The sequence below is a fragment of the Cavia porcellus genome, unplaced genomic scaffold, assembly GCF_034190915.1.
Source record: "Cavia porcellus strain 051 isolate PalLab524CR breed Dunkin Hartley unplaced genomic scaffold, mCavPor4.1 scaffold_4, whole genome shotgun sequence".
Lineage (NCBI taxonomy): Eukaryota > Metazoa > Chordata > Mammalia > Rodentia > Caviidae > Cavia > Cavia porcellus.
Window position 1 is genome coordinate 36058283 of NW_026947487.1, and position 13279 is coordinate 36071561.

Consider the following 13279-nt stretch of genomic DNA (forward strand, 5'->3'; position numbering starts at 1 on the left):
CAGGAATCTTCGAGTGTTTAGTTTGCATTTCTCTAATGGCCAGCAATGTTGAGCATTTCTGCATTCATTTACTGACACTTTGTACTTCTTGTGTTGCTAAATGTCCATTCATTTCGCTTGCCCATTTTTTTTGTTTGGGCCTTTTATTTTAGATGATTTAATTTTTTCTTCAGTTATTAATGTATTCTAGATATTAGTTTTATGTGAAGAATAGTAGGCAAGATTTTTTTTCTCATTCCGCAGATTATCTTTCTATTTTGTTCATTCTTTCTTTTGCTATACAAAATCTTTTTAACTTGATATGATTCTTTGTTTATTCTCTATACTATTTATCCTTTATATTATTTCCTGGGTTCTGTTCAGAAAATCTTTGCCCATGCCTATGACTTCAAGAGTTATGTGTATCTTATCTGATCGAACATTAAGTGTTTTTGTTAGTGCTTTGATCCATTTTTACTTCAATTTAGTATTTGGTGAAACACATGGAACTAGATTCGCTCTTTTGCAAGTGGATTGGTAGTTTTCCCAGCACTACAATATATTAAAGAGGCTATCATCGTGTTACGCATGGTATTGACTCTTTTGTCAAAGACTGAATAGTTAAATGTGCATGAGGTTATTCCTGCATTCTCCACTCTGTTCTTCAGTACATTGATCTCCTTACGTGCGTAAGTTTTAAGAGTTCACATAGGAAAATGCAGAAGGCAGCAGCTGTCTCAAATGTGTATATAAATGCAGTAAAATCTCTGATTCATAGTAAGACTGAATATTAAAAGTGAAAATAATGATTACATTGTTTTATTTTAATTTACATGTTTGAAAAATGATTATTCCAGTCATAACAGCTTTATATTGTTTCTGTTTTCTTTTAGTTTTCTTATAGACTCATTTTTCTTCATTTTTAAAATGTTTTACAGCTAACTATGAAATTGCCTCTAGATTTATTTTATCAATAGCCTTTTCAGTTCGATGAATTTTCCTTTTTATATCTGAGAGTTTATATTTTAGAGTTTTGTTATTTTTATTGTTTTTAAATCATTAATGAGTTCTCAGTTTTTCAAATAGCTTTTTCTGTTTCTTGGAGATAATGTGGAGATCTTTTTTTTAATCTCTAATGAGTTTTTAATTTTCAAATGTTTAAAATTAGGCTTTTTATCTCAAGTATAAATCTTTCTTATTAAAGTTACCCTATTTCTTCAAGTTATTTCTAGAATACATGTGTCATATTTTGCAGTTTTTATGGGCAAATTATACCATGAAATCTTTTAATTTGTGTTCTGGTAATGATAGAAACAGTGCTATTTATCACGTATTAAAATTATGTTGGACTAAGAAAATAATATCAGGTTAAATTTATACAAGCTCAGTAAAATATAAGTCTAGATCTTTTAGAAATTTTTGTTTCATTTTGCTTATGATTTTTAATATTAACTCAAATTGTTCTAATAAAAGGGTATTCAGCATAACTAATTTTTCCTGTTACAATATCAGTTTCTTAAAAACAGTTCATTTCTTCTTTCTTCATTGGTTAGTCTAGCAAGAAGGTTATCAATTGAGTTGTTTTTTTCAACAATTAACTTCTTTTTCATTTGCCTATTCAATTAATTTCTACTGCAATTATTATTGTTGCCTTCCTTTCAGTGAACTAGGTGAAATATGCTCATCTATTTCCATCTTTTTTTTGAAGCTTTCTTTTATTTAAGATTTTTGACAGTGAAGAATTTGTCATTAAACTCTATTAGACCATCTATTTTCAAATAAGGGCTATATTCCATAGTATGGTAACCATTTTGATATGTAAAATAGTTCTAATTTCTCCTGTAAAGTTTGGACAAAATACAAAACATTCTTGCAATAAAACTGACAATATAGCTTAAATCACTTACAGGATTTCAGAAACGTCTCCTGGAGGAAACAACAATGGTCGTGAACTAGACAGAGCTAGGCAGGAGCATCACGCAAACAGAAAACATGGATTTCTCCCCATGAAACTGCTAAACTGCCACTGACTACTGACAATGACTCGTGATACATAAGAAAACAAGTATGTTCTTTGGAAATAATGACATGAGAAGATCATTTATAAATAAACCTCTCCCAAAGTCCTAAAGAGCATTTCAGAGACTCATAATCTTAAAGATCATTTCTATGACATGTTGAAGGATTCCTCTATATTACAATTCCCACTCTATGAATACAAATCAGTGATAAACATGCCTGCAAAACTGATTCTGTCAAACATGTCTTTATTACCACACTCAGCTGCCAGTGGCATTTGGACAGAGAGGTTTCACTCGTGCTAATCTGGGTAAACCAAGGCAGAGAGTATGATTTGGGGACTTAGTCATGCCTACCAGAGAGTTGCTGTCATTGCTACTACTTCCAAATGCTGCTGGTGGGACCCACTTTGGTCTCCTGCTTTCAACTGAAGAACTACATATCTGTAATGGTTTCCTAGGGGCCTCTGAAAAAGAAATCTCCTTTGATGAGGACGGAGATTCTGATTTGATTGTAGCTGGAAAAGAGTCTACTGCAATCACAAGCATTACATTTGGATTTAGAATAGTTTTCTGTGTTTTCTACTGAGGATTTTACCTTCACTTCTTTCTTTTTACTTTCTTTTACTTGTCTTTTTCTCATAGTGAAGTCTACCTCATTATCTTCACTCTCATCAAAATCATGATCATTTTCAGAATCTTCACCAGATGTTGTCTACGGCCATACCACCCTGAACGTGCATGATCTCATCTGATCTCGGGAGCTAAGCAGGGTCGGGCCTGGTTAGTACTTGGATGGGAGAATCTTCACCAGCTGCATCTGCTGGCTCGGTGTGTGGCACTAGCACCATCACTGCCTTCCGAAAGCATCTTCCTCTGCTGCACTGCAGGCTTAGGTGCTTCTCTTTTTCCTTGAGCACCGTGGGCATTGCCTTCCTCTATAATCACCAGCTACTCTGCAATTAGATAAATGCAGAGACCCAGTCATTGGTTCTGTTTTGCTCTTGCCATGTTTTTCAATGCTTTTATCTTGAGATTTCTGCACATCATTGGTGACTAAGGGATGCTTCTTCACTGATAAAGCTAGAGCAACTTCTAAGCCTCTCTGGAAGATCATTTCATCTGAGGCCATCCTTTTTTTTTTTTTTTTTTTTTTCTTTTTCTTTTTTAGAGGTTTTCTCTTGCAGCAGGATGTCTTTTTCCTGGATGGTTTTCGAGTTAAATTTTGGTTTGTCTTGTTTTAACTCTTTTGTTGTTGTTCTAGATTTATTGATTAAAGGTACATTTACAGAAATAAAATCATCATCACTGTCAAAGTCCTCAAACTGTGAGTAACTCACTGTTTCCTTATTTCTCACAGGTTGCACCATGGTCCCCTTCAAGAATGTGAATCTGAACCTCTCTGGGTCTTGTCTACACCAGTGGTGTTTTCAATTCTGTGTTCATATCTGTGTTCTTAAAAATAAGTAGGTAATTATTTAAGTCATTGCTTTTTCCTTTTCTAGTATAATCATTAAAAAGTACAATTTCAAGGCTTTTTCTTCACCCCTACAAATTTTCATGTGTTTGCTCTTATTATTTAAGTTACATTTTCATTTTATTCACAATTCCATCAATTCATAGGCTATTTGAAAATTTGTTATTTAATTTATGATTACTTGAGATTTCCAGTGTAATGAGTCTGTTTTGTTTTTCCAATTTTTTGGATAAATTAACTTTGTTTATATCATTAAGTGTACTTGAAAATTACAAGTCTGTAAAGTGTACTTGAAAACCATCACAACCATTTGCATGAGTATTGTATACATCTGTCTTCATTAAGTGTAACATTTTAAAAATGAAGATATCTCCACATATGTTTGTCTGTTTACCTAACTCTTAATTTTTTTCTGTTTTTCTTTCATGAATTCTGAAGCTATATACTTCACTTATTTTTATTGTTATATTTTATTGCAGTTGTCCCCTGTTATCTGTGGGGTAATTGTTCCAGGGCCCTTCACAGATACTAAATCTAAGAATATTCCGTTTCCTTTATATAAATGTATAATGTTTACTTGCATTCTAAATATACTCTTTTATATACTTTATGTTGATTTACAAAAGTGTTCAGGTTTATGCAATAATATGTATTATTTCAATACAAGTATTACAATTTGTAACATTAAAATATAGCCAAATACTTATCTCTTCAAATGTGTATCATTTCTTTATTGGAAACTATCCAAAATCCTTTGTCTTATATTTTGTAAAAGATGTAAGCACATTATTATTACCTATGGTCATCCTGTTGCAAAATAGCTCTCGGAACTCCTTCCACTTACCTCAAGGAGACAGTTCTTTATGATAAATCCTTCTCCATCCCTTCGGCCCAGCAACTCTCCTCAGCCCTGGTAACCGTCTATATATTTTCAACTTCTACAAGGTTGAGATCTTTAGATTCAACATAGGAATGAAGCAGTGCAGTACTTGCCTTCCTATGCTTGCTTTGTTTCATTTAATATAACGATCTCCAGTCTCATTCCTGTACATGTAACATTTTTTCCATTCATCACCTGATGAACACTTAGGTTATTTTCATCTCTTGGTTGTTGTGAATAATGCTACAATGAACATGGGGATAAAAATCTTTTTGATACATTGATTTCTTCTCCATTGGCTGTATCCCAGTAGTGGGAATTCTAGACCAAGTGAATTCTATTAATATACTTTAAATTATCGCTCAATTTCTTATAATATTTAACACTATGAAAATGCTATACAATTAAGTAATATATTATATTTAAAGGAATAATGACATTCTAAGATGTGTATATTTTCTATATACTTTCTACAAAGTATATCTTTATAATTTTTCATATATTTGATTTGTGATTGATTTAATCTGTGGATGCAGAAGCAGCAGATATAGACTGATTTCCCTAATACAGCAGAAAATATATGCAGGTCCTTCAGATATACCCAAACTCTAGACCCCAGAATCAGTGTCCGTGTTGATTTATATGATAAAAGAAATTTTCCTGATGTAACTAAAGTCAAGGCAAAGTGAAATTATTTTGGATTGCCTCCTTCTAATTGCAGAAGTCTGGTATTGGAGACACTTTTCCAGTTGGAGCAGAGAAAAGCTGTAACAGAACAGGAGTCAGAAGGAAGCAGTGAGAAAACTCTGTGTTCACTTTCACTGGTTATGTAAATGCAAGAAGTCTTTGGTTCCAGTGGTGGAGCAGCCTCTAGAAACAGAGTGAACATCCATACCAACCAGGAATATAGTGGCCTTTCATTCTGTAACCACAAGGAAATAGTTCTTCCGACCACCAGAATGAGCAGCAATGTCATCTGAGACCCAAGAAAGGAACAGAGTCCACATAATCATACCTTCACATGACTGCAGCACATGCCAGAACTCTGTGTCACAAAAATAGAAAAAAAAAAACAAAACAAAAAACAAAAAACATGCTTTCTGTTTGAAGTCTCTAGGTTTATAACATGTTTGAAAGACTTGCAAACCCAGAATTGAGTGTTCATCTTTCTCTTTCCATAGATTTGCTTTCTAGCAATCCTACATTTAATGTCAAATGATAACTTCTTCTTCAAGTATGGATGCTGTTGTTATCATGTACTTCAATATTTCTTTTGTCCAATAATTTTTCTCATTCTTATTCACTTTGATATTTTCCAACTTTTTCTCAAATTTATTATGCTTTTATATTCAGGGTTTATTTAGTAGGTACTTAAGTTCTTGCCAAGAGTTTATAAATTCTGCTACTATATTTTTTTGTTCCAGCATTTTAATTTTGTTATTTTCAAATATAATTTTCAACTTTCATTAATATTCTTTTACTTTGCTTTTGTATTATTGAATATATTTAGTATAAGACATTGGAATTGAAAGGGTTTTGGCCCAGACAGGACTCTGTAGCTAGAAAAGCCTCAACCAGAACCAGGAAGCTCCTATCTCCCCCGCCCCTAGGAATTTACCTGTGATGTCATCTTCCCGGCCCCTGGGAACTTACCTATGCCGCCAAACCTAGGACCATGGGCTACCCGTGCATCCCTGATGCCCCCTTAGTTTCCACCCCAAACCGAGGCTTCTTACATACTCCCAACTCCCACGTGTCCGCCCCAGAGAAAGCCCAGAAAGCCAGACTCTAGCGGTCGGTCCGGGTTGCTGATCCTCTCTCTCTCTGTGTTCTCAGAATAAAAGAATCTTTTGTTTTATACTTCTCATCTTTTGGAAATAATCCTGTCAGGAACACTTTAAATTCATTGTTGTTAATTCCATTTTCACTGTCATTTCTAAGTATTTCTATATGGACTTGTTTTTTCTCATAACAAATTACTGTTTTGGAGTTACAAAAATAAATGTTGGTTGCTGGACATATGAACAGTAGACTGTTGAAGGTCTCAATTTTATTCATTTTTTATTAGCATGCTTAAATTTTTCTTTGATTAATTAATTTCCTGTGGATTATTTGACTGTTTTGTAGCTTTTTTAAATTATTATTTAATTTTTATTAGTACATGTTTTGATACATATTGAATGCTTTTATTATGAGGAAGTGATGCATATATATTTTGTGTCTAAATCCTTCCTAGCATGTTTTTAACTTTGCTCATGCATTTTTAAAAAAAAAAAAATTTAGGTTAGTAAAATGCAACAGACCAAGACACAATAAAGCCAATTGAGACAATGCAGTAAAATTGGTTCTATACAGGTTACTGGAATAACAGTAATAGGTAACATAGTATATCTTATTATCTTCACAATAGTTGTCTTTTCAATCAGGTATAGGAAAGACAAACCAAATCCAGAACATCATAAAACCTATCAAAACAGAGTATTGAGTAGAGCAATACAATTAATCAAAACAAAGCAAAACAGTGATAATAATATTTGCCTTCAAAGAGATGGTAGAAGGAAATCCCCCATTTTGCTATATTGTGTACGGTCGCCCTCCCAAGAGATGCTCAGACCTCTGGTTCTCATTTGCTAATGAGGGAAGGGATGTTTGATCCTTAGCCTGAGCACCTGTAGGCTCATGGCTGTCTACCAAGGAGGTGAGCAGGTTGCTGTGTTGACCAGCACCCTAAGTTTCAACATGGCACTGATCTCGGAGATGCTGGCTGGCTGCTTCTATTTCCTGGGTCACCTGCCACTCACTCGAGCTACCTCTGCTTACCAAGGAGGTGAGTGGTCTGCTTTGTTGCTCAGTGCCCTAAGATCCAGCATGGCGCAGGTCTCGGGAGATGCTAGCTGGCTTGTTCTATTCCTGGGTTACCTCCTGCTTGCTCAAGCCACTGTTTTTGTCTTTCTGAGACAAGTTCTTGCTATGTAGTTGAGCATGGCCTTGAGCTCACTTTGTAACCCAGGTTGTTCTTGAACTTGCAGAGATCTTCCGGCCTCAGCCACCCAAGTTCTGGGATTAGTTCAGGCGTGCACTACCATGCCCCACTGAGCAGCTTGCTTTTAGATAGAATAAATAATGAAGATGTCCATGCATCCCTTGAGAATCATTTAACCGTAAACTGGAGTAGTTTTGTCAAATGTATCTGTGCCGTTTACTGAATGTACAAATTCTTCAACCGTATTTCCCTTATGTGCTTTTTTTTTTTTTGTTGTTGTTGTTGAATTCCTATAGTTTCTGAATTCTAAGTAAACTTGTATCATTTCTGAATTTTCTATTCCTTGATGTCTTTTCTTTCCCTGGTAGTTTAATTTGACCTTGAGTCTCATCTAGAGTATTTTAAATTTAATGTTTGAATAAAAAAAAAAAAGCAAAAAAAAATCACATGCAGATTTTTGTTTTGTTTTGCTTTATTTTTGAGACAGGGTTAAGCTATGTAGTCCAGGCCAGTTTCAAACTCTCAGTATCTCAAGATCTGGAGTTACACGCCTGCTCCATCCCTGGCAACACATACTAGTTTTAAGCCCCTTGTTTGCACAGATCCCATCTTCTCTGATGTCATGCCACACAAATTCCACTAATCTTAGTATCCTAAACCTCAATTTTTGTCTCCTTACTTCAGTGAGATCTTTGTCCTTTCCCTAGGCAAGGTTCTGTACTCCTATCAAGGAACTAACAGATCCCTGTAAAAATCTGACTTATTGATAGATTTGATATCTGCTATCCTTTCTTTGAGGAACCAGAGTTGTCTTTGTAGTCCTTGCTCTTCAGATTGGAAATTAGTTGTTTAATATAATTTCCCACATCTCACATTAATCTTCCATGACTATGAGTGAAAATCTCAGACACACGTGCACATGCATACCTCCCCATAAGACAGAAAATCAATTTTCAAAGTCACTGTTTGCTCACATCACCCACATTGCCAAACATTCCATTGCTCTGTTTTTTGCTCTTTCTTATGTTCTATCTGGTATCCTCCTTGTTTGTTCTTGAAGAACAAATTTCAATGCTTTTCTTTAATCATATTTTTTCTGGTGGAAATATTTTTCAGCTTGTTTTTTTGAATATGTCTTTATTTTACATTTATTCTTGGTTGACAGTTTTCATTCAAGAGGGATAATGAGGCTTTGAAATAATTTTATTTTGGAGAGTTGTGATGTAATTCTCTAATGTAGACATTATTTCCTAGAAGCATGATTAAATCAGGGTAAGCAATTTAGAGCAGGAATAAGTCATTGATGAGTCTAAATACATTATGTTGCACAATTTGCTTACTGCTAAGTGTTATGATAAACTCAAATGGCCATAAATTTTTTATATTCTTGCAAGCAGTCATCAGTGTTTTCTGAATGTGTATAGATGCTCTTCCTAGTGTTTAAGAAAATAATGAATTAAAATTCTGTCTTTGAACAGCTGACTTGTAAGAAGTGTGCCAATCAGAGGTCAATAGTAAATTGTAAACTTCAAAAATATAATAGAATCCTATGAAATAAAATATACAATGAAGAGACTGAAAGGTCAGATACGTCAATGAAGAAGCTTCTCACAAGAGGATCATTTTAATGGGTTGGATAATATCACTTTAAATTTCATGTCTACCTGGAACTCTAGAATGTGAGCTCACTTTGAGAATAAGAGATTTTAATTATAATTAACTATAGATGTCATGGTGAACTAATCTTATTTAGGGTTTTTTGTGCCTCCACTCTTTTCTTTTCTTTTTTCTTTCATTTAATTATTATTACTATTGTTTATGGTAGACAGTATTAGGACTTGAAAATTGAGACCTTCATAATAAGCTACATCTTTTAAGCTATTTATTTATTTATGTACCTTCTTCTTCTTCTTTTCTCAAACATGTGCTAAGTCACTCTAGTTAACTGGAACTTTTGATCCTCTTGCCTTCGACTCCCAAACTGATAAAATTGTAGGCGTTTGCTACCACCTTTGGGTCGGAATTCTTATAAGAAGAAAAGAGCAAAAGAATGTCGTATGAAGAAGGAAGCAGAAATCAAAAGTATTTTTTCTAGCTCAGGGACATTTAAGTACTACAGAGAGATACCTACATCTAAAAGGAAACCATAAATTTTTCCCTAGATCTTTCAAAAACATGTTCCTGATGACACTTTTGCGTTTGGACTTGTGTTTCCCAGAAACTGCCAGAATATATATGTTTGTTGTTTTAGGACACTGTGTTTGTGGTAATTAATCATGTAAGCTCTAGAAACCTAATGCAGCCCTCTAGCTAATTAAATATTGACATTGATAATATTTAAATCACAAATAAGTCATGAAGTAATCATTTTTGAATGTTTATTAAGAAATTGTGACCAAAGTAAAATAGTTGTTTTGAATCCCTAGGTTTTAAGAAAATGTGCTTTGCGACAACTGAATGAATTGCAATTTTTCTACACCAATAATATAAAACATGTGGAAATGACATTGCAATGAGACATCAAACCGACTGGAATGTGGAAAGAACTTTCAGTGCAGTTGGTATGCACTTGAATGACAGTGTCTAGAGCATCGCTGAAGGCTGGAGAAAGAAGCAGCTTGCAGTAGCACAGTGTTTGAAGTAATCATGCATAATTCACTTAGGACAAGTTATGGAGAGTACCTACTACAATTTATTTCCTACAGTAAGAGTTGAGGCTGAAATCAATAATGAAGTGTTAATTGCTATATGGAATTGTTATACAGAATGGGTATCTAAAACCATCTTCCCAGAGAACAAGAAGTTTTCTAAATAAAGATATCAAATGATATCAAGTCTGTAGCATAAAAATTTAGTTTAAAGGTAAAGAAGTTAAAACTGGAAAACACAACTCTATTTGGAGTACAGATAGAGTGCAAGACTTTCTCAAGGGGATGGAACTAAAGGTGATGAACATGGAATTTATGGATCAGCTCTACAAATTAGTAAGATTTCAGCAATGTTTACATGTATCATGTCAATGTAGAAATTTTCAAGAGTTCTAAGATATTAAAGAGCTTATTTGAATTGATTTGTGTGAATAATTTTATCTATGGGAGTAGACTATAATGGGGAAAATAGAAATTTGCCAAAACTTTTAAAGAAAATACATAGAATTGAGCTGAAGAATGGCAAACCTGATTAAAAAAAAAAAAAAAGTGTGCTTTGTACCCATTACAAACTATGGAAGAGCGAGGCTAAAATTAGGCTAACACAAATTAGTATTAATAAAAACTTTGTTAATAAAGGAAGAAAGATTTAGAACATGAAAGAAAGACAGAATACAAATGAGAGCTAGAAACTGACATAGAATTTCCAGGCAGTGGATCCAGGTCCTCATTAAGGAATGGCAGTGTGTTCCAGGCGAGATTCCTAGGTGCTATAAGTCAGTAGCTGGTGTGCACATTTTCTCTCTTTTTTTGTCCCTCTTGTGAAATTGTCAGCATTTTCAGTTTCAACACTGTTTTCATTTCAAATTTAATCTGGTATGATTTTCTCTTAAAATCGATTTGATGCTTGAAATTGTACTATCATTTAAAATTGTTAGTTTCAAAAAATCTAAGCTTAGTTCTTCCTAATGTTATTTTATTTATATATTTGTATTATAAAAGCATATATATTTTCACCATTTGTAAAGCCACAATTGTTTCTAAAAATAAGCTTTGTTGGTGAAATTAAGTATTTCTCTTGCAGTTGTTTTAGGGGATTAGAGATAGTCAGGTGTTTCTGTAATTTACTTGAAACAATATTTTCTACCTTGTTGTTTTGCATCGTAACCTAAAGGTAGGCAACTCTGCCTGGACTTAGTTCTACTTAATTAATGTTTACTTTTCATGTAAGTAAATCATCTGCAAATATCAAAGTAAAGAGAATAGTTTTAAAACACTCAAACCATTCCTATTGGCTCTTCCTAATTTTCACACACTCAGTATGATTTGTATGATATTGGTCTTTGGTTTGTCATAGATGGCTTTGATCAGATTGAGATAAAGACCTTCTATTTCTATTTTCTTAAGATTTTATCGTTGATGAATTGGATTTTGTCAAAGTTTTTCTGTATCTATTGATCTGATCATGTGATTTACATCTTCGCTTTTGTTTGTCTGATGTGTTGCATTCATGGATTTATGTATGTTGATATATGATCTTTTTGATGTTCTGCTGCAATCTCTTTGTCAGTATCTTACTGAGGACTTTTGCATTTGTGTTCATTACTGAGATTATTCTATATTTCTCTTTCTTTCTTTCTTTCTTTCTTTCTTTCTTTCTTTCTTTCTTTCTTTTTGGTTGAGTCTTTTACTGATTTTGGATTCAGCATAATGCTCAAAAATACACTTAGGGGACCATTTTCTTATTTTCCTGTTTACATTGCTGCATGCAGATTACGATGTATCACTATGCACTCATTCACAGAGTTATGTTCTTGAATAATTATAGTATGTTTGCATACATGCTTATGTATCAAAGTTTTATTTATCAAATTTAGATTAATCATAATTATGTACATGTGGACTTAGAAATTCTTATTTCCTCATAAGGATCCACAAAGGCTTATTTTGCAATGTGTCCATACTACACAAATGCCAACTTCTAAAGATGATATTACTCCTTCACATCTAACTCTATAGTCAGAAATTTTGAAAGATTTGATTTCTTTAGGAAACACCCCGTTTGAATAATATCAACCAAGAGTGAAATATGAAAATAAAAACTATACATTTTAATTTATATATAAATAATTATTAAATATTTGGTTTTAGCAGTGATAATACTAACAATTTTAAACATGTTTGATATGTGAATTTATCTATATGTATGTTTACTATCCTAAAATAAATCTACAATTTTAAAAATATTTTATTCAATTAAAATTTTAAAACCATATTTCAGGTCATATAAAAATACATTTTAAAGAAAATAACTACATTTCAAAACTCAAAATGAGGCCCTTTGAGGAGCATCAGTATACTAACAGGTCTGAAGAAGCCTGTTCCAATCCCTGTCACTGCAAAATGAAAGCCAATGTGAGAAGTACCTGGAACCTCACAACTGGCTTGTCAGGAGGAACCTGGGGGAATGTCAAGACAAAGGAGCAGAAGGCTATCTCAGACCTCCAGTCCTCACAGAACAAGTCTGGGAGATACAGACATAGAAGAGGTCGGAGATCACATGCCTGAAATGTCTTAAAGGATAACAGCTGAAATTAAGAAATAATTTCATGTTGCTAAAAAGTAATCAAATAAAAAATAATGTCTCAGGTAAAACAAGAAATCACATTCATAAATGAAAAAATAGCTGAGCATATCTAAAGAAGATATAGATAAAAGAGAAGAGTATAGAAAATGATGGAAACTTTAAACAATATAGGAAGGAATTACAATGCATGAAACATTAAAAAAGATAACCAGGAAATAATAAGCTGCATAAACAGCTGGGAAAACCACATGAAAGATACTGAAGTTAGACTTTCTGACCTTCAAGACACAATTGCAGCTAATCATCATTAAAGGAAAGGTATCTTAAAAATAGGAAGGAATCAAAAAATAACAATTCATCCACTGGAAGACAATGCAAAGAATAATAGTTTAAGACTGATATGTGTCTGTGAGAGAGCAGAGGTCAACACGAATGACATAAAAACATTATTTACAGAAGCACTGTGCAGAAAACTTCCCCCAAAGGGAAAAAGACCTGGCATACAAATAAGCGAGGCACATAGAAATCCAACTAGCCATAACTAAAATAAATCTTAATTCAGACATACAATAATCAAGATCCTAGAAATTCAAACAAGAACAGAATATTAAAGGCTGTTAGAGGAAATAAACAGATCATCTACAAAGGAAATCCATCAGAACCACGGCAGATTTCTTAACATAAAATAACAAGTCAAGAAGAGTTTG

General features: G+C 33.4%; 1 pseudogene; it reads right to left on the bottom strand.

Annotated features, from left to right (window-relative positions):
• Positions 1 to 2258: 2258 nt before the first annotated feature.
• On the bottom strand, positions 2259 to 3367 carry LOC111753810 (RAD51-associated protein 1-like; annotated as a pseudogene).
• Positions 3368 to 13279: the final 9912 nt, after the last annotated feature.